The sequence below is a fragment of the Canis lupus genome, chromosome 31 (assembly GCF_011100685.1).
Source record: "Canis lupus familiaris isolate Mischka breed German Shepherd chromosome 31, alternate assembly UU_Cfam_GSD_1.0, whole genome shotgun sequence".
Classification (NCBI taxonomy): domain Eukaryota; kingdom Metazoa; phylum Chordata; class Mammalia; order Carnivora; family Canidae; genus Canis; species Canis lupus.
Window position 1 is genome coordinate 23,837,522 of NC_049252.1, and position 24,721 is coordinate 23,862,242.

Here is a 24,721-nt window from a genome sequence, read left to right on the forward strand (position 1 = left end):
TTTTGCATTTGCCACTGTCCCACCTACATGTCCAGAAAAGGGAAAAGAAAGCACAATGAACAGACCACTGAGAATGTGAACAGTGTGAGCAAGAACCAGAAGGTAAAGTGGAGAACAAGGTCCCAGGATAACTAGGTCACAATGGATAATCATCTTTAAATAATCAAGAAATGACTTTAGTTACAACATTTTGTAGCATATTTTACTTCTGCAAATACAATACTCATCAACTATGTTAGCTTGTTTATCTACATGATTTTCTTGTGTTTATTTCTCCAGAAATCAGTTACACACACAGGAAGAATTCCTTTGGTGACACACTGTCTGCTTTGTCCAGATTTCCAAAAGGCAAACACCTGCAAAAGCCCTCTGCAGCGTAAGGCTAAGTCTAGGGTTTTGTTTTAGAATATCTGCTTGTCTTTTTTGTCAGCTTGTTTGTTTTGATATTTATAAACATAACATTATTTAAAAATAAGTCATATTCCTTTCTTATTCATGCTGTTACCCACTCAATTTAACTCTTGAATGTGTTTTAATCAGTTCTCTAGTTTTTCTTTTATTTTTAAAAATAAAAATAAAAGTCATTTTTATGACTTTAAAAAGTCATAAAAATGACTATTTTATTTGGGGCTTAGAATTTCTTTCTCAAATTCATGGAGGTTTTTATGTAAATGAATTAATTCAATATTTGTTTCCAATACTTTTCCTAGGGTTTAGCATTGCAGTTTGACTGTTTTGTGTTAATATACAAAGATGTAACTTAGGGTACAAATCTATGATTATTAAATGGCCTATAATTTACTTTTAAGTGCTTTACAAAAGGAGGTGGTATGTACAGAGGTAGAAAAGTTAAGTGTAAATCTACAACCTGGAAATGTTCAGATCATATTTGAAAGATATTATCTGAAATATTAGAGAAACAGCTAAATGTATGCTAGCAGGTTGTGGTAGCTTGTCTTGAAGTTGGGCCCCAAAGAACCAGACTCCTAGAATTTCAACTCTTGAATGGTCCCTGCCACAAAGAACGATGAGCCAATTTTGTGCGTATATGTTGAAAAAGTCCACTGGTTTCCAATTTTGAGCTCTTATGAATCCTGAGCCACAGTGAAAGGTGTCCAGTTACCCAGCTAAAGAGACTATATGGAAATGCCCGAAGACCATGTAATGAGGGAGACTATTGTCTAAGCATTTCAATTAAGCCTTCCATGACCTCTAGTTCAGGCACTGTCTGACTGTAACTACATGAGAGACTTCAAGTGAAACCAAAAGATGAACCGCATTGAGAAAAATTAGAAACTTAGGAGTAAAGAAACAAGTTAAAATAAAACAGAGGGCAGCATGGGTAGCTTAGTGGTTTAGCGCTGCCTTCAGCCCAGCGTGTGATCCTGGAGACCTGGAATAGAGTCCCATGTCAGGCTTTCTGCATGGAGCCTGCTTCTCCCTCTGCCTGTGTCTGTGCCTCTCTCTCTCTTGCTCTGTGTCTCATGAATAAATAAATAAAATCTTTAAAAAAAATAGAAACAGAAATATGAAACTTTTTGTGGAGACTGATTGCATGGATAGTCAAGAGATAGAAGAGAATTTTCTCAATCTGATAAAATTTATTCCCGCTCCCACAAAAACAAAACAAAACAACACCTCCAAACCTAAGGATAACAACATTTGATGATGAAAGACTGAACTGCCAACAAGGCAATGATATTAATTCTTACTATTTTTACTCAACACTGCAATAGAAGACCTGGCCATGGGAATAAGGTGAAAATAAGTAAATAAATAAAAGCAAAACAGATATGCTTGCAGATGGATAGTGTATATGTAGAAAAGCCTAAGTAGCCAGTTAAGCATCTGCCTTTGATTCAGGCCATGATCCCCGGGTCCTGGGATGGAGCCCCACATCAGGCTCCCTGCAACCTGCTTCTCCCTCTTCCGCTGCTGTTCCCCCTGCTTGTGCTCTCTCTCACTCTCTCTCTTGCTCTCTCTCTCTTCTCTGCCAAATAAATAAATAAATAAATAAATAAATAAATCTTACAAAAAAAGGAAATTCTAAATAATCTACAAAACATCTCTTGCAACTCATAAGTAAATTTAGCAATATTGCAAGGCACATGGTCAATATAAGAAATCCTGCTATTTGCCATAAAATGGATGTACCTTGAGGGCATTATGTTAAATGAAATAAGCCAAACACAGAAGGATAAATATCACAGATTTTGTTATGTAAGATAAGCCCTAGAGATATGATATAAAACATAGTACCTATAATTAATAATATGATATGTACACTTTAAAATATATTAAGAGAATAAATCTCATTTTAAGTGTTACTACAAGGAAGGAAGGAAGGAAGGAAGGAAGGAAGGAAGGAAGGAAGGAAGGAAAGAAGGAAAGAAGGAAAGAAGGAAGGAAGAAGTAAAACATGCCAAGACAAAAGAACAGAAGGAAACTTCTGGAGGTGATAGATATGTTTAGTATCTTACTTGTAATGGCATCAGAAGTGTATGCATATGTTCAAATACATCAAGATATATACATTAAATGTGTGCAATTTTTATATCAATTATATATCTGTAAAAAATAAAAAGAGTTTAAATGTATTCAATTGCATATTCTTTTGAGCAGTGTCTTTTTTTTTCTCCACGGTTATTACTGAACAATGGGGACTTTAGAAAAGGAAAAGAGAGCATATTAATCTCACTCTATCATTTTCCATGCATATTTCACATAGTTTAGTTTTTACTATAAATTATATTATCTGAAATTTTACTTAGCAATTTAATCATGACATTTTCCTCATTATGACATAACTGAATAAGCACTGGAAAGGAATTTGTAAAGAATTCTTAAAAATTAAAAATTAAAAAAAATAAAAAATAAAAAAAAAATAATAAATAAAAATAAAAATTAAAAATTAGAAAGCAAATGGTGCAGTTCAAATATTGGCCAAAAATTTGAACAGATATTTCCCAAAAGAAAATACGCATCATCAAATAAATAAATGTAGAGATACACAATATCATTGGTCATCAGGAAAACAAATTACAACTACAGTGATCTATCACTACACAAATACTCAAATGGCTTAAAATAAAAGGACTGACAATATCAAGTGTTAGAATGTGGAGAACATTAGAGTAGAGGAACTCTCATACACTGCTGGGGAAAATATATAATGGAACAACTATTTTGGAAAACAAATTGTTTATAATCCTGCAATTAATCCTAGTTGGAAGTAAAAAGGAATGAATTACTGAAAAGCAAAAGGATGTAAATAAATCTCAAAAGCATTAAACTGTGCAAAAGGATTCAGATGCAAAAGAGCATACATTATATGATTCCTTGCATGTGACTTCTAAAACAGGCAAACCAATCTATGGTGGAAGAAATTGGAATCAGCATTTGACTGGGTTGAAGAATGAAAAAGATTGAAAAAGAGCACAAAGGAATATTCTGAGGAGATATAAATACTCTATTTCTTGCTTGTGATTGTTACATTGATATGTACATTTAGCAGAACTCCCCAAACTATGCTCTTAATATGATGAACTTACTTAAACGTAAATTATACCTCAATGAAGTTGGATTTAAAAACAATAATACTATAAAAAAGATACCACAAACAACAACTAGGATGGCTCATTTTGAGAAAATGGACCATAGGTAAGTAAATCATAAGTCCCTTTTGTTGGAGAGAATGTTAACCAATTGGAAATTCTATATATTTCTGTTGGAAGTGGAAATGGCACATTCACTTTAGATGACATTTTTAATAGAGTTAAAAATACACAGAATGTATGATGCAGTCCCTTTCCAGGACTTTACTTAAATAAAAATGTATCCATCAAAGGACCTGCACAAAAATGTTTATAGCATCTTCATCCTTAATATCCTCAAACTGGGAATTATTCAAATGTCTATCAGGAGCTGAAGAGTTAACAAGTTGTATATATGTCATATACTCATACAATGGAATATTACATAATTATAGAAAAGAACAAACTTTCTTACTGCTACTGGTTCATGTATGAAACTGAGAACAGTATGCTGAAAAAAAAAAAAAACCCAGACACAAGATTGCTCAAAATGAATAATTTCATATGATTCCATCTTAATTCTAGAACTGAAAAACTAATATTTAATAATAAAAATCATATCAAATTCACACAAAACTTGCATGCAGATGTTTATAGCCATTTTATTTTTTATTGCTAAAGCTTAGACACAACCCAAATGTCCTTCAGCAGGTGAGTGAATAAGTAAATTATGGCAAATAAATTACACAGAAAAGAAATGAGCTACCAAGCATGAAAACACATGAAGGAAACTTAAATACATATTACTAAGTGAAAGAAGCCAATCTGAAAAGGCTATGATTCCAAGTATATGACACTTTGGAAAAGGCCAAATTGTGTGTGTGTGTGTGTGTGTGTACATACACACACACGCATATATTATATATTTACATATATAAAAATTTGAGATTAGAAAAGACTTTTATAAGCCATAAAGTTAAATTTCTAAAGAAATTAATACACTATAATTCAAATCCTTGGTGTATTTTGCTTTAACAGAAGTCAGCATCAGGCTGTCACTGACAGTTCTTAAGTGTAAAATCTTTTCTTGCTGCTGTGAGATCCCATGACTTTTCAGGGGTCATTCATATCTACCATGTCTTTCCCCCCTATTTTCTTTTTTTTTTCTTTTTCATTTTTTTATAAATTTATTTTTTATTGGTGTTCAATTTGCCAACATATAGAATAACACCCAGTGCTCATCCCATCAAGTGCCCCCCTCAGAGCCCGTCACCCAGTCACCCCCACCCCCTCCCCACCTCCCCTTCCACCACCCCTAGTTCGTTTCCTAGAGTTAGGAGTCTTTCATGTTCTGTCTCCCTTTCTGATATTTCCCACTCATTTTCTCTCCTTTCCCCTTTATTCCCTTTCACTATTTTTTATATTCCCCAAATGAATGAGACCATATAATGTTTGTCCTTCTCCGATTGACTTATTTCACTCAGCATAATACCCTCCAGTTCCATCCACTTTGAAGCAAATGGTTCCCCCCCTATTTTCAAAGTAATATGTTATGCTTCTCTCTCCAGCTGTCTGTGTCTGTATCTTTCTCTGTCTCTCTGTTTCTCTGCCCTTGCCTCTCTTTTCTCTTTCTCTCTTTTTCTACCCGCACCCACACATACCACTTGCTCTTCCCTTCCTTCGCCCTCTTTCTCTGTTGGTCAACCTAGAAACTTCAGTATAATTCCTGAAAACTAGAACACCAAGATGTACCTAGTTTCGCAAATCTACATCATATTAAATAAATTATTTTACAAAGAACACCATGAGGTTTTTAGTCAGTTTTAGAAACTATACTAGAATTCTGTATCCTAGCCACCATTTAACCTGAAGAAACAGGGGCTAGGCGATCTTTTGTTGAAAATGTTTTTCATGGTAATAATATTTTCCCTGAAGTTTAAGTTCCTAAAACTTAAGTGATAGATGTTAACTAAATCATTATGGTCATCAGTTTGCAATTTATACATATGTCAAAGCATTATGCTGTACACCTAAAATTAATAATAAGTCAATTATATCTCGATTTAATAAAAAAAACATGTTAACTCAAAGGGCATGTGTAAGGGGGAAAATGATGAGTCAATATTCATATTACATTTCCCATGTATTTAGCTAAACTTTATTATCCAGAACTATTAAGAAAATTACTCATATTATTCATGCTTCAAATTAAATTGCTTATCATAAATCCCATTTTAATCTTTCAGAACTAGAAGATAAAAGTTAAAACTATTACTTTCTGATCATAATACTGAATAAAAGCATTATTATTGTTATTAATAATGCATGGAATTACATTATTATTATTATTAATAACAGTGCATAGAATGGTAATTGAGACATTTTGTAATTAATTTTCCATAGCAAACTACACCTTTGATTACTCACATATTTCTTATTACTTCATGACTTAAATATTTGCTCTCTTTTGTTAACTTTATGATGTCCATTTTTTAAAATCTCATCACCTCTAGAAATGTTGAAATTTCAATCATCAATCTTAGTACTTGCCTATTAAACTCAAACTTAGATTTCCTACCTGGCCTCCTGTCTCTCCAAAAATAGAATATGATGGGAATAGAATATGTTGCTTCTCTTGACTAAAATTTGGAATAATCTATAATAAATTATCCATTACCTACCTATAAAACCAAAGCATAAACAACCACAAGCTATTTGAGAAGGGTGGATTCAAACATTTTATGTTAATAATTACAAAAGTACCTTTCAATCTGTACCTCTATATCCCCTTTGGACCTTACATCCCCTTGATCCAATCAGTAAAATCCTCCCACTACACTTTAAAATAAGAATCAGTGAACTTTTTCAGTAAAGGACCAGATAAATTTTGTGGGGCATGTAATAGTCTCTGTCACATATTCTCCTTTGATATTTTTTTTATTTTTTAAACAAGCCTTTAAAAATGTTAAAACCACTTTAGTTCATCAGGCATAAAAAAATCATAGAATACCATTATAGTTTTAAATTGAATGATAAATTCATTATCAAAAAGTTGCCCTTCTAAGATTGTGATTTTTAAATATTTTAATTTTTAATGTTTTTTTAAAGTATGATCTACAGTCTAGATATCTTCTCAGGGGCCTCTACCTCTGAAGCTATAATGGCTGTGGCTGTGTGGTAGTTCAGCTGCCAAAGAGATAAACCAAAAATTGCAGTGCTTTTATTTAGACAGCAGTTTAAATTTTGCTAGTTTAAGTTTTTGTTAGCAGTTGGGGGTGGAAGTTTGTGTCACAGAATCATTCAGTGCCTTAGGCTGAGGAAATTCTATTATCTTCAACACATAATTTACGAGTCCTAAGAATGCCCTGAGCTTTGACATATGATTAGCAAGCCTGGGTAGAGGGAGAGAAATGAGGGTGGGAAGTAGCTTCTTGCCAACCAAGGATGGAGGTCCACATTCTATTTGGATGAACTCAGTCATGAGTTCACTGGGCCTGTTCATGGGAGGCAGGAGAGTGGAGTCATACTGGGTGTCTAAAAGGAAGAAGCAAGAAATAGCTATAGCAATAAATAGCTAGTATCTGACTCAGGTACACATAGACAAGACTCTTTTAACAGAAATTTTTTTAAGCCAAATTTTCTATAAATCATTTTCTTAAAACATATCTTTAGATAAATTAATTTAGATGAATTTTCCTGATTTTATAATCTTGGAAAGGAAAGAAGGAAGGAAGGAAGGAAGGAAGGAAGGAAGGAAGGAAGGAAGGAAGGAAGGAAGGAAGGAAGGAAGGAAGGAAGGAAGGAAGGAAGGAAGGAAGGAAATTAGAGAGAAAGGGAACTTCCCATATTTTAGTCATAGTACCTTCCAGGAAAGTAAACCAGGTATTAATAAACAGCCACATTAATATCTCAGTGAAGAGATAGGAGACTAAAAGTTAAGATAATTTTTGTCAGATATTCATGTATAATCCATAATCTTCACATCCACGTGGAATAATGGTTATTAATGTCTGAAGGGTAAGATTTAATTCATCCAGGGCTGAGCCTCTTCCCCTTGGCCTGTCAGAAAAAAAGTTGCTGTCTCACAAAGTTTCTTATAAACTAAATTTAACACCATGATTAAGGCAATCAATTCTGGTCATCGAAAATGTATGGGCCCTAATCCTGACCATGCCAGGGAATGGGCTGGTAAACTACAACTGGAGCAAAGTTTCTATTATATGAAATGGCTGTTGAAGATGTCAGATTTGATCTTGCAGCTTAGAAGCCCGACAGTCATGAGGTCAGGAATCTTCTCCCAGGACAGTCAGCCTGCCCTGCTAGACCTTGTGAGGCTCTGGAGTAAATGAGCAACTCATGAGTTCTCCCCAGTGAATGCTGCAAGGACATCCAGGAAGGGAGGTGTTGCTTAACCATTGTGGTGATTTGCATTTTATTTTTCATTACATACTTTTAATTTTTCATCTATTTCATTTATTTCACATTTGTTTTCATTTTTCATTTATTTTACATTATTTAACCATCACGCTGATTTGCAACGTTATTTTTCCTTACTTACCTTTAACTTTTCATTTATTTTACAGTGTAAAACATCTTAAGATTAATATTCCTTCCATTCATTTATCTCCATTTTTCCTCTTTATGTTTTTAATCTTGACTTCTATCAAATTGAAGGTTTTTTTTAAAAAGGAGAGTCAAGTATAGATATGAGGAGAAATGAAAAAATAAGCCCGAAATTAAATATACCACAAATTCCTATTAATAAAAAGATATTGCATTAGTTTTGTTTTAGTGTTGTACTGTAGTTGCTTTATTTTTATTTTTTAAGATTTTATTTATTTATTCATGAGAGACACAGAGGGAAAGGCAGAGACATAGGCAGAGGGAGAAGCAGGCTCCCTCCAGGAAGCCCAGTGCAGTACTCAATCCCAGGACCCCAGGATCACAACCTGAGCCAAAGAGAGATGCTCAACCCCTGAGGCACCCAGGTGCCCTGTATTGCAGTTATTTTATTCAGATGTAGCCATATTTATTCAACAGCAACATCTAATAATATCTGAATTTTACCAGCACTACAAAGGTGGAAAGCACAGAGTATAAATATGTCAGGGAGTTATGTTTGAGTCTAGGTTGTTTTATAGGAAATTGCTAGACCATCTGTTTAGAAAAAACACATCTTTATAGATTTTTTTTTTTTTTTTTTTACCATGGCTATACTTTCACAATACAGAGCCATTTCCAATTCTTTTACCTTTCCAGGAAAATACAAATGCAGTGATTCTCAAACTAGTTACTGAAGGATTAAAGACTGGTAACTTATTTGAATATCACAAAAAATGTGTAAATACATATTATGCATAAGTTGTTTTTATAATATGCACAGTAATTTTTCAAATGAATCTTAAGACCTTTGATAGAAATGCATTTATATTAGGTATCTTAAATAAATTGTTTCAGGCATGTAAATTATTACATTAAGGGATATGATCATTCAATCTTTATGTCCTTGTCAGATTTTTTTATTGCTCTACCTTTCTTTGGGTGATATATAGAGAGAATTTGTAAGCTTTTTTCCAAGTGCCACATTTAACATCTTGGCCTGCTCTTATGTTAGCACAGGGCTTGTTACATGGTCATGTTGCTCTTGGACCATTTGGCTGCCTTTCAAGTCTTCTGAAACATCAGTTTTCATGACCAACCTATAATTAAAATAATCTCAAGGTTTTAACTATAATATTGGAGAATTAACCTGTAACTTTTAACATAAAAGGATTTATTGTAATATCAGGGATGTGTCATTTGAGGTATCTTTACCTTTTTGAATTGATAGTAGAGACCAAGATTAAAGAATGTAAGAGAAAAGAAACTCTCCCTTTTCATCCTTCATGTCACTATAGAAGACCCAATCAAGGAAGAGATTTAATAGAAAAAATAGCACAGAAGGGCACTAGAGTGTTTTGTTTGGTTTTGGTTTTTATTTACATTTCAGTTAGTTAACATACAGGGTACTATTAGTTTCACGTGTACAATATAGTGATTCAACACTTCCATACAACACCCAGTGCTCATCACAAGTGCCCTCCTTAATCTCCATCATCTATTTCCCCCTCCCCGTAACCATCAATTTGTTATCTATAGTTAAAAGAGTTTGTTTCTTGGTTTGCCTCTCTCTATATTGTCCCCCACCAGACACACTCCTTTTTTTTAGTGTTTTGACCTAGTTGTTTCATAATGAAAAATAAGTTATAATTGTAAGAATGCATATTTCTAGATTCGCACTGAGTATATAACAATTACTTAAATGCAACAATATTATTTGTTGTCTAGCTAGAAATTCATGATTGATCCTAAAAATCCTTTCTGACACTGATTCTTAATGCTGGAAGTCTCAGTTTTATTTAATATTTGAAGGGATATTTTTAGAATTGTTTTTATTCTCAATTGGAAGATTATTGCTTTAAACTTTTATCTCAAAAGAAATATGAATCATGCTAAGCTTTGTTTGAAAAAAGGGAAAGGGACAAGAAAATGAGAATAAATGAAACTCTAGTTTTCTTTTGATTGAGTTATTTTTTACAACTGATCATTTCATAGAGTTCTATTAGTTTAATAGACTCCATGCTTAATAAAGATCATAAAATATTGCATTTAATATAATTTTGTTGGGGCACCTGGGTGGCTCAGTCAGTTAAGTCTCTGCCTTTGGCTCAGCTGGAAGTCTGCTTCTCCCTCTGCTCCTTCCCCCTGCTCATGTTCTCGCTCTCTCTCCCTCACTCACTATCTTTTTCAAAGAAAAAGAAAGAAAGAAAGAAAGAAAGAAAGAAAGAAAGAAAGAAAGAAAGAAAGAAAGAAAAAATCTTTTAAAAAATAAAATAAGTAATTTTGCTGCTAATGTTTCCTGTTTGTCAAGTTTAGCTAGGGCAAGGCTAACATTATACTTCATCATAAAATAGTGATTGATCAGCCACAAATACCACTAATATCCTATATTGAAAATTCCTAAGTGAAAGAAATAGAAGCTTTTAATGATGACTTCATGATTGAAAATGAATTCTAGCTACAAATTATAAGAGGAGAAACATGTTTATTTGAATGAATGGTTAATTGCTATTATGATTAATTCACCTCTAACTCAGAGAGAAGCAATATTTGAATTAATAAGAGAAGAATTTTAGAACTGGTTTAATAAAATAAAATCTAACTATATGCTATACAGTGCATTGATATAATTAAAATCAAGAAGTACCAAGAAACCTTTGCATATCATTGGATTACATTTTGTTTCTAAGTGCTAAAGGTTGTAAGCAAAATTGGTCCTATTCAAATCTTAAATGTCTCCTGTAGTCTTTCTTTCCCTGACAATGTTACATATTCTCAATATACCATATATGTACACTGAAATGCCTTTATAATTCAAAATAGGCAATAGAAACTTCAACCACTGAAGTGTGTCTCATATAGTTCAGACCTTAAGGTCTATTGAAATATATTATTTGTCCTTCCGATAATTATACTATAAATCTATACAGCATTTCTGTTTTTTCTTTTAAATGTGAATTCTTAACAAATATTCCTTAGTCTATCCCTCATATACTGGTCTGTTCTAAAACAAAAACAAAAAACAAAAACTGTGTTGCTTCAATGAAGAGTCTAATTTCATAGACTAAAATGTAGAGACTAAAGGAGCTTCCAATGTTTCTTTATATAAAATAATGAAAGAATCTAGAAACTTGTCACTAGTTCTGTGACCTTAGTAGTCATTTACTCTACCTGGATTTGGTTCCTTGTTTGTAAAATAAGGAAGTATAACCTACAATCTTCTGCAAAGTCCCATCTTAAACATAAATGTTCATAATGTAAACCTTAATCAGAATTAAAACATTTTTGAAATAATGAATGTAGAAGCAAAGTAATAATTTGCATAGTTTGCTAAATAATGTAAGCTAAAAATGAATCTGAAAAAGCATCACATGCCTAAAGTGTCCATCTGACAATAGTCACTGTTACAAGTGATTTTGCTCATTATATCACACTATTCACCTGTGCCAATTCACTTGTGCTGGAACTCTCTTTATACTCCCAAATGTAGCACATCCAATAACAGAAAAATGTTACTCACTTATTGAACTACCCAATCCTTATGCAGATTTTTGCCAAAGTAGCACTTTTAAAAGTAATTGACCTACCTCCACTGATTTTTTTTTTTTTCAAATAGTCCCTTCCCTTGGATGACAAGCAACAGCCAACCAGTGGAAATTTTTACAAAACTCTTGGCTTTCTGTACTAACCTAATAGCAGATGGATATTTCTCCACTACAGATGAAACAAATTGTTTCTCTTTGGATAGGTTTTCCCATTAAACAAACTTTTGCCATTGAAATCTATGTTTAGATTTGGGCTGCTGGGACATCACCAAGTTAAATAGATGCTTGCTGAAATATCTAGTTTTATTTTGCTGATTCAGAAACATGTTAATTGTTCTGTGAGTTCAGTAATAATATCAATTATTATTTTTAAATAATTACTTTGTCAGAAGGTGGTACTTCTAATGTTTGATTTCTTTGGCTCATGAAGTAGACTTCAATCTTATATAAATTACTTAAACTATCTACATTTCTTTTCCCTGAATACAAATGAAGCGTTTCAATTTTTGCGTGTGACAATCACACTTTGCTCAAACTTGTCCACAGAGAAGTTCAAGACTAGCAAACTCCATAACTGTTGCTTAATAGAAAAGAAGGGGAAAAAAGATTTTTTCAGAAGTTTATACCTATATTTATTTTGGGAAACTTGTCCCTTCTTGATCTCAATTTTCTGTGTGTAAAATGATGAGTTTGCATTAGATGATTTTCAAAGTCTTTCCAACCTTGAATTACTAGGACTCTATGACCCCATTTATAAGCCTTCCTAAGCTAATATACCACCATGTGTCCAATATCAATGCCAATAAACATCAGCATTGAGAAACAGCTAATAAGAAGCTAAATGTTTTTGATAGTACAAACATATTAATACAAGTGAAAGCACAACTTATTTCTCATTAGATAAAACTAGATTTCTTTGGGCATTTTTTGTGTTGCCTTTTACATATAAGGTTGGTTTTCTCTCCTAACTTCAGTGTATTATCCCATTTGCTTTTCCATCCTCACTTTATTCTTCATCCTCTATCATAATTCAGAGAGACTGAATTGAGAAGAGCATTAGTTGAAGAGGAATACTAATTTTTCTCCAAGCCTCATCTCATCCCTCTCCTCACCCAAATGTTTAGATGCCCCAGGCATGGCTGTAAGACGTACATTGCTTAGGATTCAATATGGATCCCACCACACATCAACTCAGGTTTAAGACAGGGCGTCAGAACACTTCAGTGGTCATAAAATAGGAAAATTGAATTCCTCATTCAATTTTAATGCCCTGTGGAAAATATAGCTTTTTTGTTTACAACATACCAATTCCCTGCGTCTCTCTTACTAATTAACCTTTTCAGTAGATATTCACAGCCTCAGAAAATTAATCTTAAGTCAATCAGGATAATTCTGATTTTCAGAGAACTATTAAATTTGTCAATTTTCCTTGCCCTGCAACCAATTCTGAACTCTGAACTTAAGAATTAAGGAGGTCTGCTGGAGGAATTTAAATTTCCTGGTCAAGTAAACCATGATTATTGGTACCATCCCCTTCTCCCTTTTTCTTATCTTGATGGCTAGAGTTGGAGTTGCCATCCAGCCCTCATAAAGACCAAGAGAAATAGGTACCACCCCTCAAAAAAAAAAAAAAAAAGACCAAGAGAAGTATGCAGAAGTCCTGACATTAGTAAGTGGCTGAACCAAAACCACAGCAACTATTAATATCTAGCCTTCTTATCATATGAGAGAAAATCAACTTGTTCATTTGTGGTGAACATAGTGATGGGCCGCCTAGATCCCCCCCTTCAGGACTAAAGGATTTATTATCCCAGCCACTAGGAAGATTATGGATTGATCTCTCTCAGCTATCAGCTCTTTTCCAGAATTGTTTCAGCTAAAGAATGCTTCTTCACCCGAGGATATGTATATCTTACAAGGAAACACATATTCAATGACTGGATGATGTGAGGTGTAAAGATTTGGGTGTCTCCCCTCAACACAAGATAACCATCTCTCTGAGCCATCCTACCTTTGGCGCTCACCACAGCATGGCTGAGGTTTTTGTTATAATAAAACCCAATTCTCCGGGATCCCTGGGTGGCTCAGCAGTTTAGCACCTGCCTTGGGCCCAGGGCATGATCCTGGAGTCTGGGAATCAAGTCCCACATCAGGCTCCCAGCATGGAGCTGGCTTCTCCCTCTGCCTGTGTCTCTGACTCTCTCTCTCTCTCTCTCTCTCTCTCTCTCTCTTTCTCTGTCTCTCTCATGAATAAATAAACTAATTTAAAAAAAAATTCTCCTTCCAGAATCTTGCTTGGTTCACATCTCCTAAGGTGATATTTCTGAACATACTCCCTCTGAAAACTTCTGACACTAGTTTCTTTCTCAAATTTGCTTCTAACAAAACCAAATTACAATATTTGATTAATCCACTGCTAGATTTTCTGTTACTTGTGGCCAAAATTATTCCTCATTTATACATGAATAGATGAAACAACTGGAAGACTGGAAGACTAGAAGTGTTCCTTATTAGAAACCCTGGGTGATTGGGGATCCCTGGGTGGCGCAGCGGTTTGGCGCCTGCCTTTGGCCCAGGGCGCGATCCTGGAGACCCGGGATCGAATCCCACATCAGGCTCCCGGTGCGTGGAGCCTGCTTCTCCCTCTGCCTGTGTCTCTGCCTCTCTCTCTCTCTCTCTCTCTGTGACTATCCTAAATAAATAAATAAAATATTAAAAAAAAAAAAAAAAAGAAACCCTGGGTGAAACGGTTTTAGACCTCAATAAAAGAGACTTTGTAGTGTAATAGAAAATTTGTTACTCTTCATGGGGGTAAGGTTCAAATCCAAGCTTAGTTTTTTAACCAACAAGGTAAATTTAAGCAAAATATTTAAGCCTCTTTAAAGCTCATTTTCCTATAGTTTTCAGTGAAATAATATTTATTATTTTGTTTTTAATTTTTTTTGTAAACAATAAAAAGGTAAGAGATGTAAAGCATCCAGCGCATTTGATAATCCTTTGGTCATCTTTGGTGAGGCTTTAACAAAGTAGCACATGAAGAATAGCTAACACATATAGTCCCCCTCTATCTATAAATGTCATTATTACTATTACATTAACTTAATTGTTTTTCTGGAAAGAAGCTAGTTAAAAATTGTAATTCCAGATTTTACCATCCAAACATCTATCTTTCACAAATAATTTTTGTCATTTATTGATTTCCTCTTTTGATTTTATTTAAAAAATATATGGTCCACGATATCCACTGAGATTTATGGAAGTGGCACACGTAGGGAGATTTGGGGATATGGGAATGACAGGTGTACATTTAAACCTGTCTCTGAGCATCCTCAGAGGGAATCCAGTAGAGCAGAGCTGGGATGCATCCACCATAGCCTTGGACCGAAGATGCAAGAATCTTCCAGATGGTGCACACGTGCCACTCCTCCCTAAGATTACGACCTAAAACCTTTACATGAACACCTCTGTGCCAATTTTGACAGTCACTTGTTCCCTTATGCATGACCACTTTGGGGCAGACACGTGTCCTCACATTGGGCATGCTTACTTTTGCATCTGTAATTTGGGACATGTAATAGATACTTAATAGCTATTGATCTTAAAATAGCTTATCCATTTGTGTCTGTTCTCCACTATGTAATGCCTTTAACAGTAAATAATTAATTCTTCCTCTGAGTTCATCAGAAGGACTGTTTAGCGAAAAGATCAACAATTATCTTTCACTCTTTACATTAAAAAAAGTGTCAATATTTCAGGAAAGTCACCTCTTAGAACAAGGGAAAGAAATGTTGGAAATGTTACTATAGAAGAATTATTAATAAAGTGGGGCTTATTCATGGTAATTAACATATCTTGACTACTAAACAATTTGCTTATGAACAAAGACTTTCTTAAGAAATTCCTGGTCTGGTTAATGGTTAAATGGTTAATAGTTAATGTCCATGTGGTGAAGAGCCCCTAAGGAAATACACTGGCTTGCCACCATTGGAATCTGGATACAGGTGGACAGGCTGCCAGGAAAGGTATATCAAGGTCCTGTTTCTGTTAAGGGCCACAGGTCCTCGGGGAGCAACAATTACTGGGCAGATCACTATTGTAGTTGGGCTCCAGCTCTACACCTCTAGAAAAGGTTGCAAACTGGCAATTTGCAAGCAGAATCTGACCCACAGATATGTTTTATTTGGCCTTTGTACTGTTTTGTGGTTTTTTTTACCAACATTTAAAACTGGGAAATTTCACATAAAAACCCAGATTTCTGGCTTCTGTTGAAAAAAACTGAAATATCTGGCAATATAGGGCTTACATGTCTGCCTGACAATCGTTGGCTAGATCTATATGATGGTTTTCCAACAAGAAAGGAATGTGGTCTTCTGTTTAGCACAGTCCTCACCACTCCCTAATATCTCCAATTCCAAACTTGAGTGTCAGTCGTCATTTATCATTATACTTGTGGTTTTAAGGAGTAAAGAAATATTTCTTTGTAGAGGTCTACATCTTTATCAAAAACAAGATAAAACCGACTTTTTACATGAGGATATTTATTTTTGGAGGTGAAAAATAACCATATGTATTTAATTCTGTTTAATTTATAGTATCTACCTGGCCCTAAATTAAGGGAAGATACTTAGTACTCAGGTTTCATAAAGTGCTACATGAGATCATTGAGAGGACTCAACCTTCAGTTGACCACAAACTAGCCCCTGGCAATCAGATCTTCTTCACTCCCTCCCCTGTCCTTGGAATGTATATCCCACTTACCGTCTCTACCCTCAGAGGCTGTCCCAAGGACACATCCTAAGGTGGTGATGAGACCATCAAGACAGCATATGTGACTAAAACCAATTAAGGCCTCTATATAAATATTTAAGATTTTGGCAGGCAAGTATGGAAATATCCTTGTCTTGCAGCCACCAGGACAAGTCTCGTATGTATATTCCAACTTGCTTATTAAGCCTGCCACCTAACAATCTGGAATGGCCTAACTTTTTCTTCTGTCTCTCCCTACCCTCTGGGTAGAGGGGACAGTTTCAGGCTTTACCCAAGAAGTTCTGAAAGAGGTTGAACACCAAAGAAATATTAATTTAGTGAAAAGATAACCCTCACCCTAACCATATAATACTGCTACAGTATAATATAGTATGACATATATTATATATTATACACACACATATATATATAGTCTTATATATTTTATATCATATAACTTGTGTTAGGATTTGGTATAAGATCTCAACCTCTCAGATAAATAAGTTTAAGTAGTAAAAGACTTAAGACCAAGCCATTTCTCATACCACATAAATCATGAAGATCCTGAGGCAAGCTTTCTGTCCTCTAAGGTGTGAAAGAAATGTGTATATTTTAAATCACTGCAGGAATATCAACACCTCTCCACCAACTGAGAACACTTACATAAAACATCATAATCTGTATTTCCAAAATGCATCCATCAGAATTTTTCATAATATCATCCAATAAAGATTGTAAAGGACATGTCCCCAGACTTTACACTTGACCTTATTCTGTTCAGTTTTTTTTAAATCAATAGTTAATAAAGACAGTGATGAATTGCTTAATATACTTACAGACAACAGCATTTGAAGGATAGAATGTCTCCAAACTAGTTTTCAGGTTCAGTATTCACACCCAGAGTGCCACCCACACTGAAGATCTATTTACCCCCCTCACCTCTTGATGGGTTTGGCCAATCAGATGTCCCTGCCTAGAACTTTGACTCTGGAATGGGGAACACAGAGACCATAAGCAGTGAGGGAATTATTCATAATGGCAGTGCTGCCAGGTTGAAAATCTTGTGGAAGAGGTTTTTGTGCAAGAATAGAAAAGAAGTGTCCTACCTAGATTCCCTTGATTATTGGCCATTTTATGAATCTGTTTCTCCACTCTCATACAAATTCTGTGTACTTCTTCATGTGACTCTAAGAAATAACATTGCTTCAGAGGTTAACCAGAGATAATTTCTGTTGCTGGCAAGCAATGAGTTGACTCAGGGAAAAAAATTAGAGACTATTTTATAGAGGTCAATGCAAAAGTATTAGTTTATAAGAAATAAAATTTCAAAGGGTTGGCTTTGGTGCCTTATGCCCACTCTCTTATGAAAATAAAACAAAATAAAAGTCCCTATTGTAATCTGTATTCCAATCAGAAGATCTGAGGAATGTAGAACCCATGAGAGGGTTTAGTGACTCATATGGTTACAATTAATCACAGGATCAAACAAAAAGACCCTAATATATATTTATTCTCATTAGCAGGACTCTTCTGTTGTGGAGGCAAAAGAAAATGAAATCTGAAATTTGGAGTTTTTCTAAACCTCTTTAAGTATTCAAATGGGCACTATAAATTATTTCTTCTCTGATTTCTAGTTTTCAGTATTCCATGATATGCATTCTGATTGGTATGTTGTAATGTCAAACTTTTCCCTTTGCTATTCTCAAATAGTAATGAAACCTACGAACCAAGATTCCTTATTCACCCATTTAATTATCTATTTTCTATAGTTTATTTTTCAATACTATAACTTCTTTCTAAGTTTTGGGACTATCTTTATTACCCATTAGGCACAATCTATGATTACTTTTGTGGTTTTATAACAACTTCAAAAAGCATTCATCTAAGGCATTATAATAATAAATCATCAAAGTGTATTGGATGTTTAGAAAAATAAAATTAGCGCTCTTTCACTGCATTGACTTAACTGTTCATGATGTGACCTCCTTTCCCAGGAGAATAATTGCTTTCTTTGGCAAATACAATATTACCATAATTTCACTGATTATACCAAAAATGAGGTCTCTAAAATTAATTGTTCCATCTTGCACCATCCCCAATTCTCAAGAAACCTAATGTAATGATACAAATGGTATATATATCAGATACCAATTTATTCTAAAATCTACATGAAAGGAGAACATACGGCATAGTGGAAAAAGTACAGGTTTTAGAACTGTATTTCTTGTATTTATGTTTCTGCTTTGCTACTAATATTTTTCTTGCCCATGTGCAAGTCACCAAACACAACTGAATTTACATGACTCCATTTTTCTCTTTTGTGTAAGAGTATTTGTGTGTATGTGTAAAGATCAAACAAGATGATATATGTTAAAAGTATTTATAAGCTAAAATATTTTAAAAATAAGAGCTACACTTATACATTAGAAAGTAATGACAAGTTATTACATAAAATATGCATAAGTATCTTGATTTTAGTGAAGTATTTTGACTTTCTAAAAATTTTGCTTCATAAAGGCAACTTCCTTCCTTTAACTATTTTGTTATCTGTCAGGTTTTGCAATATCATTCACAAAGAGAATTTAAATGGCTACCATATAAAAATACTGTAATAAATGCTAAGAATGCCCAAAGTTCCTATCCTTGGATATCTAACTGTATCAAGGTAACTTGATATGTATGATAAATAATGACACACTAAAACACAGGGTAAGTAGCGCTTAATAGTGTAGTCTGTGAGCAAAACATGATTTCTAAGAAGAAAAAAATCACATTGATTCTGTCCCTTAGAAGAGATGGCCATTAGCTGAAACTTAAGAAATCAAGAGAGCCTCCATTCTATTTAGAAAGCATTGTTAGAAAAAAGAATGTTGATAGCTATAAAATAAGGCTTTTGTGTTTTTAAGACCACTAGCTATGTGTGAATTTGTTATGGCAACAATAGATAATTAAAACAGATTTGAGTACCTGAAGGTGAGATACTGATGTAACAAATGCCTAAAAAAAGATGTCAAATGGCTTTGGAATTGGTTAGTGAGTCCATTTTGAGAAGCATTATCCAAAAAAGCTTAGATTTCCTTGACCACGTTGTTAGTAGAAATGTGAATGCTAGTGACTCTGCCAGTGAAGATTGAAAAGAAAGTGAAGAGCATGGTATAGAGAACATAGGTTGCCATAGAGAATACCTAACTTATCACACCCAGACTATTAGTAGCAATACGGACATAGCAGGTGCTGTTGGTAAGAGTTCAGTAGGAAATAAGCAACACATTATAGAAAATCATAAGAAAAAAAAAAAAAGAAAATTATAAGAAAGGTCTGTGTTATTATATAGTGGCAGAAATCTTAGCATAAATGTCTCCTGCAATTATGTGGAAGATTTAACTGAGGAGATTTTTAAGCAAAGAGGTGAAGAAGCAGCCTGGTTCCTTTTTTCTGCTCATAGTAAAAGGCAAGGAGAAGGAGAGAAGTTGAGAGAAGAATGAAAAAACAAAAGGAACCAAGAAGTGATGATTTGGGAAATTCTCTGCTTACCCAGATTGCAAAAGATTCTAAAATTAAGAGATTTACAATCAGGAATATAGATTCTAAAGAAAAAGCTGAAGATGTGGCTGTGACAATATTTTCCTAATCCTTGAAAAGATCAAAAAGTTAGACTACTTGGTCACAGGAGAGGCTCTTTGAAGAGATTATCCATGTAACTTGAAGTTTTCCCCAAGCAAACCAGAGAAGCTCTAGGAAATTAAAGAGAGTTGCTTTCTGGAAGATGTCAGAAGTCAAAAATAGAGAACTAATTATCGAAGAAATATCTGTGGGGAAGTCTATTGTCTAATGGAGTGAATTTCTATGATATACACAGGAGGTTCACGAAATTCTTACTAATAGTGGCCACTTTAAACTGAAAGACATTGGGATGCCTGGGTGGCTCAGTGGTTGAGCATTTGGCTCAGGTGGTGATCCTGGTCCCACATCGGGCTCCCCGCAGGGAGCCTGCATCTCCCACTGCTTGTGTCTCTGCCTCTCTCTATGTGTCTCTCATGAATAAATAAATGTTTTTAAAAATTAAAAAATAAACTAAAAGAGATTAAGAAATAAAAAAAGAAATACTATGGAACTTCTAAAATTCCTCTGGCAGGACACAAAGCTGCTGAAACTCCTCAGTTGCAAAGACTCTCCATATTTCATGAAAAGGGAAGGATGATTCAGAGAAGGAAGCCACGAGCCTGAAAGAAGGGCTAAAAACTACAGAGAATCACTCCCAGGTCTCAAAAGCAAATGGAGTTTGCCCAACTGGATTTAGAAATTTGAGGGATTGATACCTCCCTTCTCCCTTTAATTTTATCCTGATTTAATTTTTGTTTTCCTTTCTCTGTTATCCTATGCCTGTCCTACCACTTTTTTTCAGGAGCAGATAATGCATTTCTTTACTTCCATAGATCCACATATGAAAAGGAATTGTACACCAGGATAGATTAAACTCAGAGTCTCACCTGTTCCTAAATTAGAACATCTGGTTGATGGCATTCGGGACTTTTGAACTGAGAGGTTTAAATAAGATTTGGGATACTTAGTTGACATTTACTGAATCAGACTTTCGAGGAACTTGCGTTCCATGAATGAATTTTTCGTGGGGGACAGATGTAAATTTTAGGGGAACACAAAGTCGACTGTACTAGATAAAACAATGGGTCCCCAATGATGTCCATATGCTAGTTCTAGGAAAGAGTAAGTAAATTATTTCCCATAGCAAAAGGGATGCTGCAGATGTGATTAAGGTAAAAAAAAAAAAAAAAAAACTTGAGAAAGACATGTGGGTGGCTTAGTAGGTTGAGTGTCAAACTCTTGGTTTGGGCTCAGGTCATTCCATGTCAGAGTCATGAAATCAAGCTATGCAATGGGCTTTACACACAGCAGGGACTCTGCTTGAGATTCTTTCCTTCTCCCTCTCCCACTCCCCCCCACACCCTGTTCTCTCTCACACTCTCTTTCTCTCACAAATAATAAATTAATCTTAAAAAAAACTTGAGATAAGCAGATTATTATCCATGTAGGCCCAATGGAATCATGAGTCTTTATAAGCAGTCTCCCAGTCTTTCCGTTGTTACAGAACCAGAGAGATATATGATAGTGTGAAAAGAACCTGATCCATTGATAGCTTCAAGGATGGAAACAGGTGCCATAGGCCAAGGAATGTGAGTGGTCTCTAGAAATTAGAAAAGGCCAAGAAAGAGATTCTTCTCATAGAGCTTCCAAAAAGAAATGCAGTCCTATCACACTTAGTGACTGTGTTAAATATTAGCCCAGTGAGACCTGGGTTGGATTTCTGACCTATAGAACCATAAGGATCATGCAAAACAAGAACCGTCTGTCTCTAAATTTAGTTGGCTATATGTATAGAAGTCCCAGGTTACAAAGTGAAGTGCAATTCTCAATTTTTAAAAGTTTGAAAAATGCTGGTAAACATGGCATTTTAAATAAATAAATAACGTCATTATCTAGCCTACATTTCCAATTACACATCCCAAATGCATCTTATATTCTAATCACTAAAAACAAGTTGTACATTCCCTGAACATACCCTAAGTTCTATAACATTGTTTAAGTTGCTCTTTCCTCCTGGACTTCATGACCCTTGCTTATCTGGTGAGCTCTTGCACTTCCTTCAACATGCCTTTCAAGAATCAGTTCCCAGTCTTCCTGGGGTCCCTCTTCCCACCTTTATTATCTACATAAAATGCTATCAATTTCCTTTATCTATGTATCTGCTCTGGTGTGAACACCTGTGTGCCCCCAGAATTCATGTGCTGGAATCTTAATGCCTATGGTGATGGTGGTAAGAGATGATGACTTTCAGAGGTGATTAGGTCATGTGGGGGAGTCTTCATGAATGAGATTAGCACATTTTATTCTTTTTTTTTTTCTTATTCTTTTCTTTAGAAAGACAGAGGGAGAGTTGGGGAGAGGGAGAGAGAGATAGAGAATCTTAAGTAGACTCCACATCCAGCACAGAGCCCCCACACTGGGCTCCATTTCACTACCCTGACATCATGACCCTGAGATCATGAACTGAGCCAAAATCAAGAGCGGGACACCTAACCAACTGAGTCACCCAGGTGCCCCATGGGATTAGCAATTTTACAAAGGGTTCCCACAGAGCTCCCTGGCCTTCATCTACTACCCTGCTCTCAGACATCCAGCCTCCAGAACTAAATTTCTGCCATTTGTAAGTCCCCCAGTCTGTTCTAATGTGTTATAGTACACTAAGGGGAAGAAAAGAGAATCTTATCTTTCTTTCTTTTTTTAATCAGTAGAAACTACTGTGTGATAGCTCTTGAGCTCCTACCAAGAAACCCCATTGAAACTCCAGTTAAAAATTGAAAAAAGTACTTAAGCAAATATAAATTACTGCCAGACAGTCATGGAAAACTTAGGCTAGTCTGTCTTTATACTTTTTTAACTGGGCAAAAAAGTGTGAACAAAGAAGTATCTGTGTGTGTGTGTGTGTGTGTGTGTGCATGTGTGTGTCAGGTATGCATACACAATGATTTTACAGAAAAATCACAAGATCATGAAAAATATTTTGACATGATTAGGGAACTGGCTTAAGAAACAGTAAACAAAAGAGAGAATTTATCTTTGGATGAAAAAATATAAACAAGATTCTCCAGGGATAGGTGCTATGGCCAATTTTGTTTCCCATAGTAATTATGTGTCTTTTAGTGTGATTCAAAACCAAAACACTTGGTTATATAATATATAATTTGGACCAATATGGCAAATTACCATGAAATCTTCATAGGGGTTGAGCTGTAGAAAGCAACTCATAGAAATTATTCATCAGTCCTTGAATTAAACCAGAGGGATTAAGATATTTAGTGGAGAATCTATTATTGAAAGTATATCTATATGTAGAAATTTTTTTTAATAATTTAATGATACTGTTTTTCTATTTTGTAAATTAATGTAGTAAATTATAGTAGCTGATATAATCTCAGTCCCCTGATACTTTTTAAATCATTCTTCTTTATGCACCAATCATAGCACTTATGTTTCAAAGATATTACTTAAAGCTGAAAGAATATCACATTTTTTTGATATCACATTTTTTAATAATCTTGAATACCTCCATCTTTACAAGCTCAAAAATTAAATTGATCTTTATTCTTTAGAAGTGCTTGTCAGCTTTCAGGATCTCTCCCACTTTTAGAATATGAGATTGACAAAAATCTCAATCTATGTTAAGTAGGAGAAGTTATTTGTCTGTAAATTATTTCAAAATAACTGTTTTTTCTTTCGTACAAGTTCAGATTGTTAAGTACTTAAAAATTATTTATTGTATAAGAACAATGTAGTTAATATAATTATATACCTAGCAATGTAGCCTCATACGTGTTCAATAGAGTAATAATATGAACTGTCATCCAGCATTCCATATTTCAGAAAATATTAAAACATTTCCTTAACATGTTAAGTTTTTTCTTCAAATTTTCCACAATTTGTTCAGATTTGTGAAAATATATAGATACATTTCATATTTTTGCAACAAACATTTTCAGATACTAGATCCAAAGACCAAAAGCATATATAGAAAATGTATCAAGTCATTTACATAGCCTATGTCAGTTCTTCTATGATAAATTTGGAATGTCATTGACTTTCAGATCAAGGCCATATATTTCATCAGTAATTAATGCAAATATAACCATAGTGACACTATATTTTATGATAATAGTAAATGTATTTCTTTCAAATTCAACTTCTTTCAATATGCGTTGTAATTAATTGAGGGTCTTAACTATTTCTCCCACATTTTATCTATTACTCACTCTTCCATAATATTTATGGGTTGCACAACACTTTTTGGTTGTGGTTAAAATCAAAACATCATTCAAAGAATGACAGAGTAAAATGACTCTATGCAAGCACCTCAAATGAGGCAGTTTTTTACTTATTAGATAATTTTTCTTTTAAGATTCTTTTTTTCTGTTAATGCAAATGAGAAGGAGCTAAATGAGCATTTAGGAACCTGTTATAAGCCAGATATCTTTCTGCCATGATATATAACTTTTCTGCATCACACTGTGACTAGTTATTGTAATTTCCATTGTATAGACTGGAGATCTAGCCTATAAAATGTGAGTTGTCTCACCCCAGAGTAAGATACCCTAGAAGAAAGCATGGCTAGAAACTGGTGCTCAGATCTCTGTGAAGTCTAAGTTCATATGTTTTTAATATATTATCTTCAGTGAACTGATGAAATGTTTTACAGACAGATTTAATCTCCTACCTTTGTGTCCT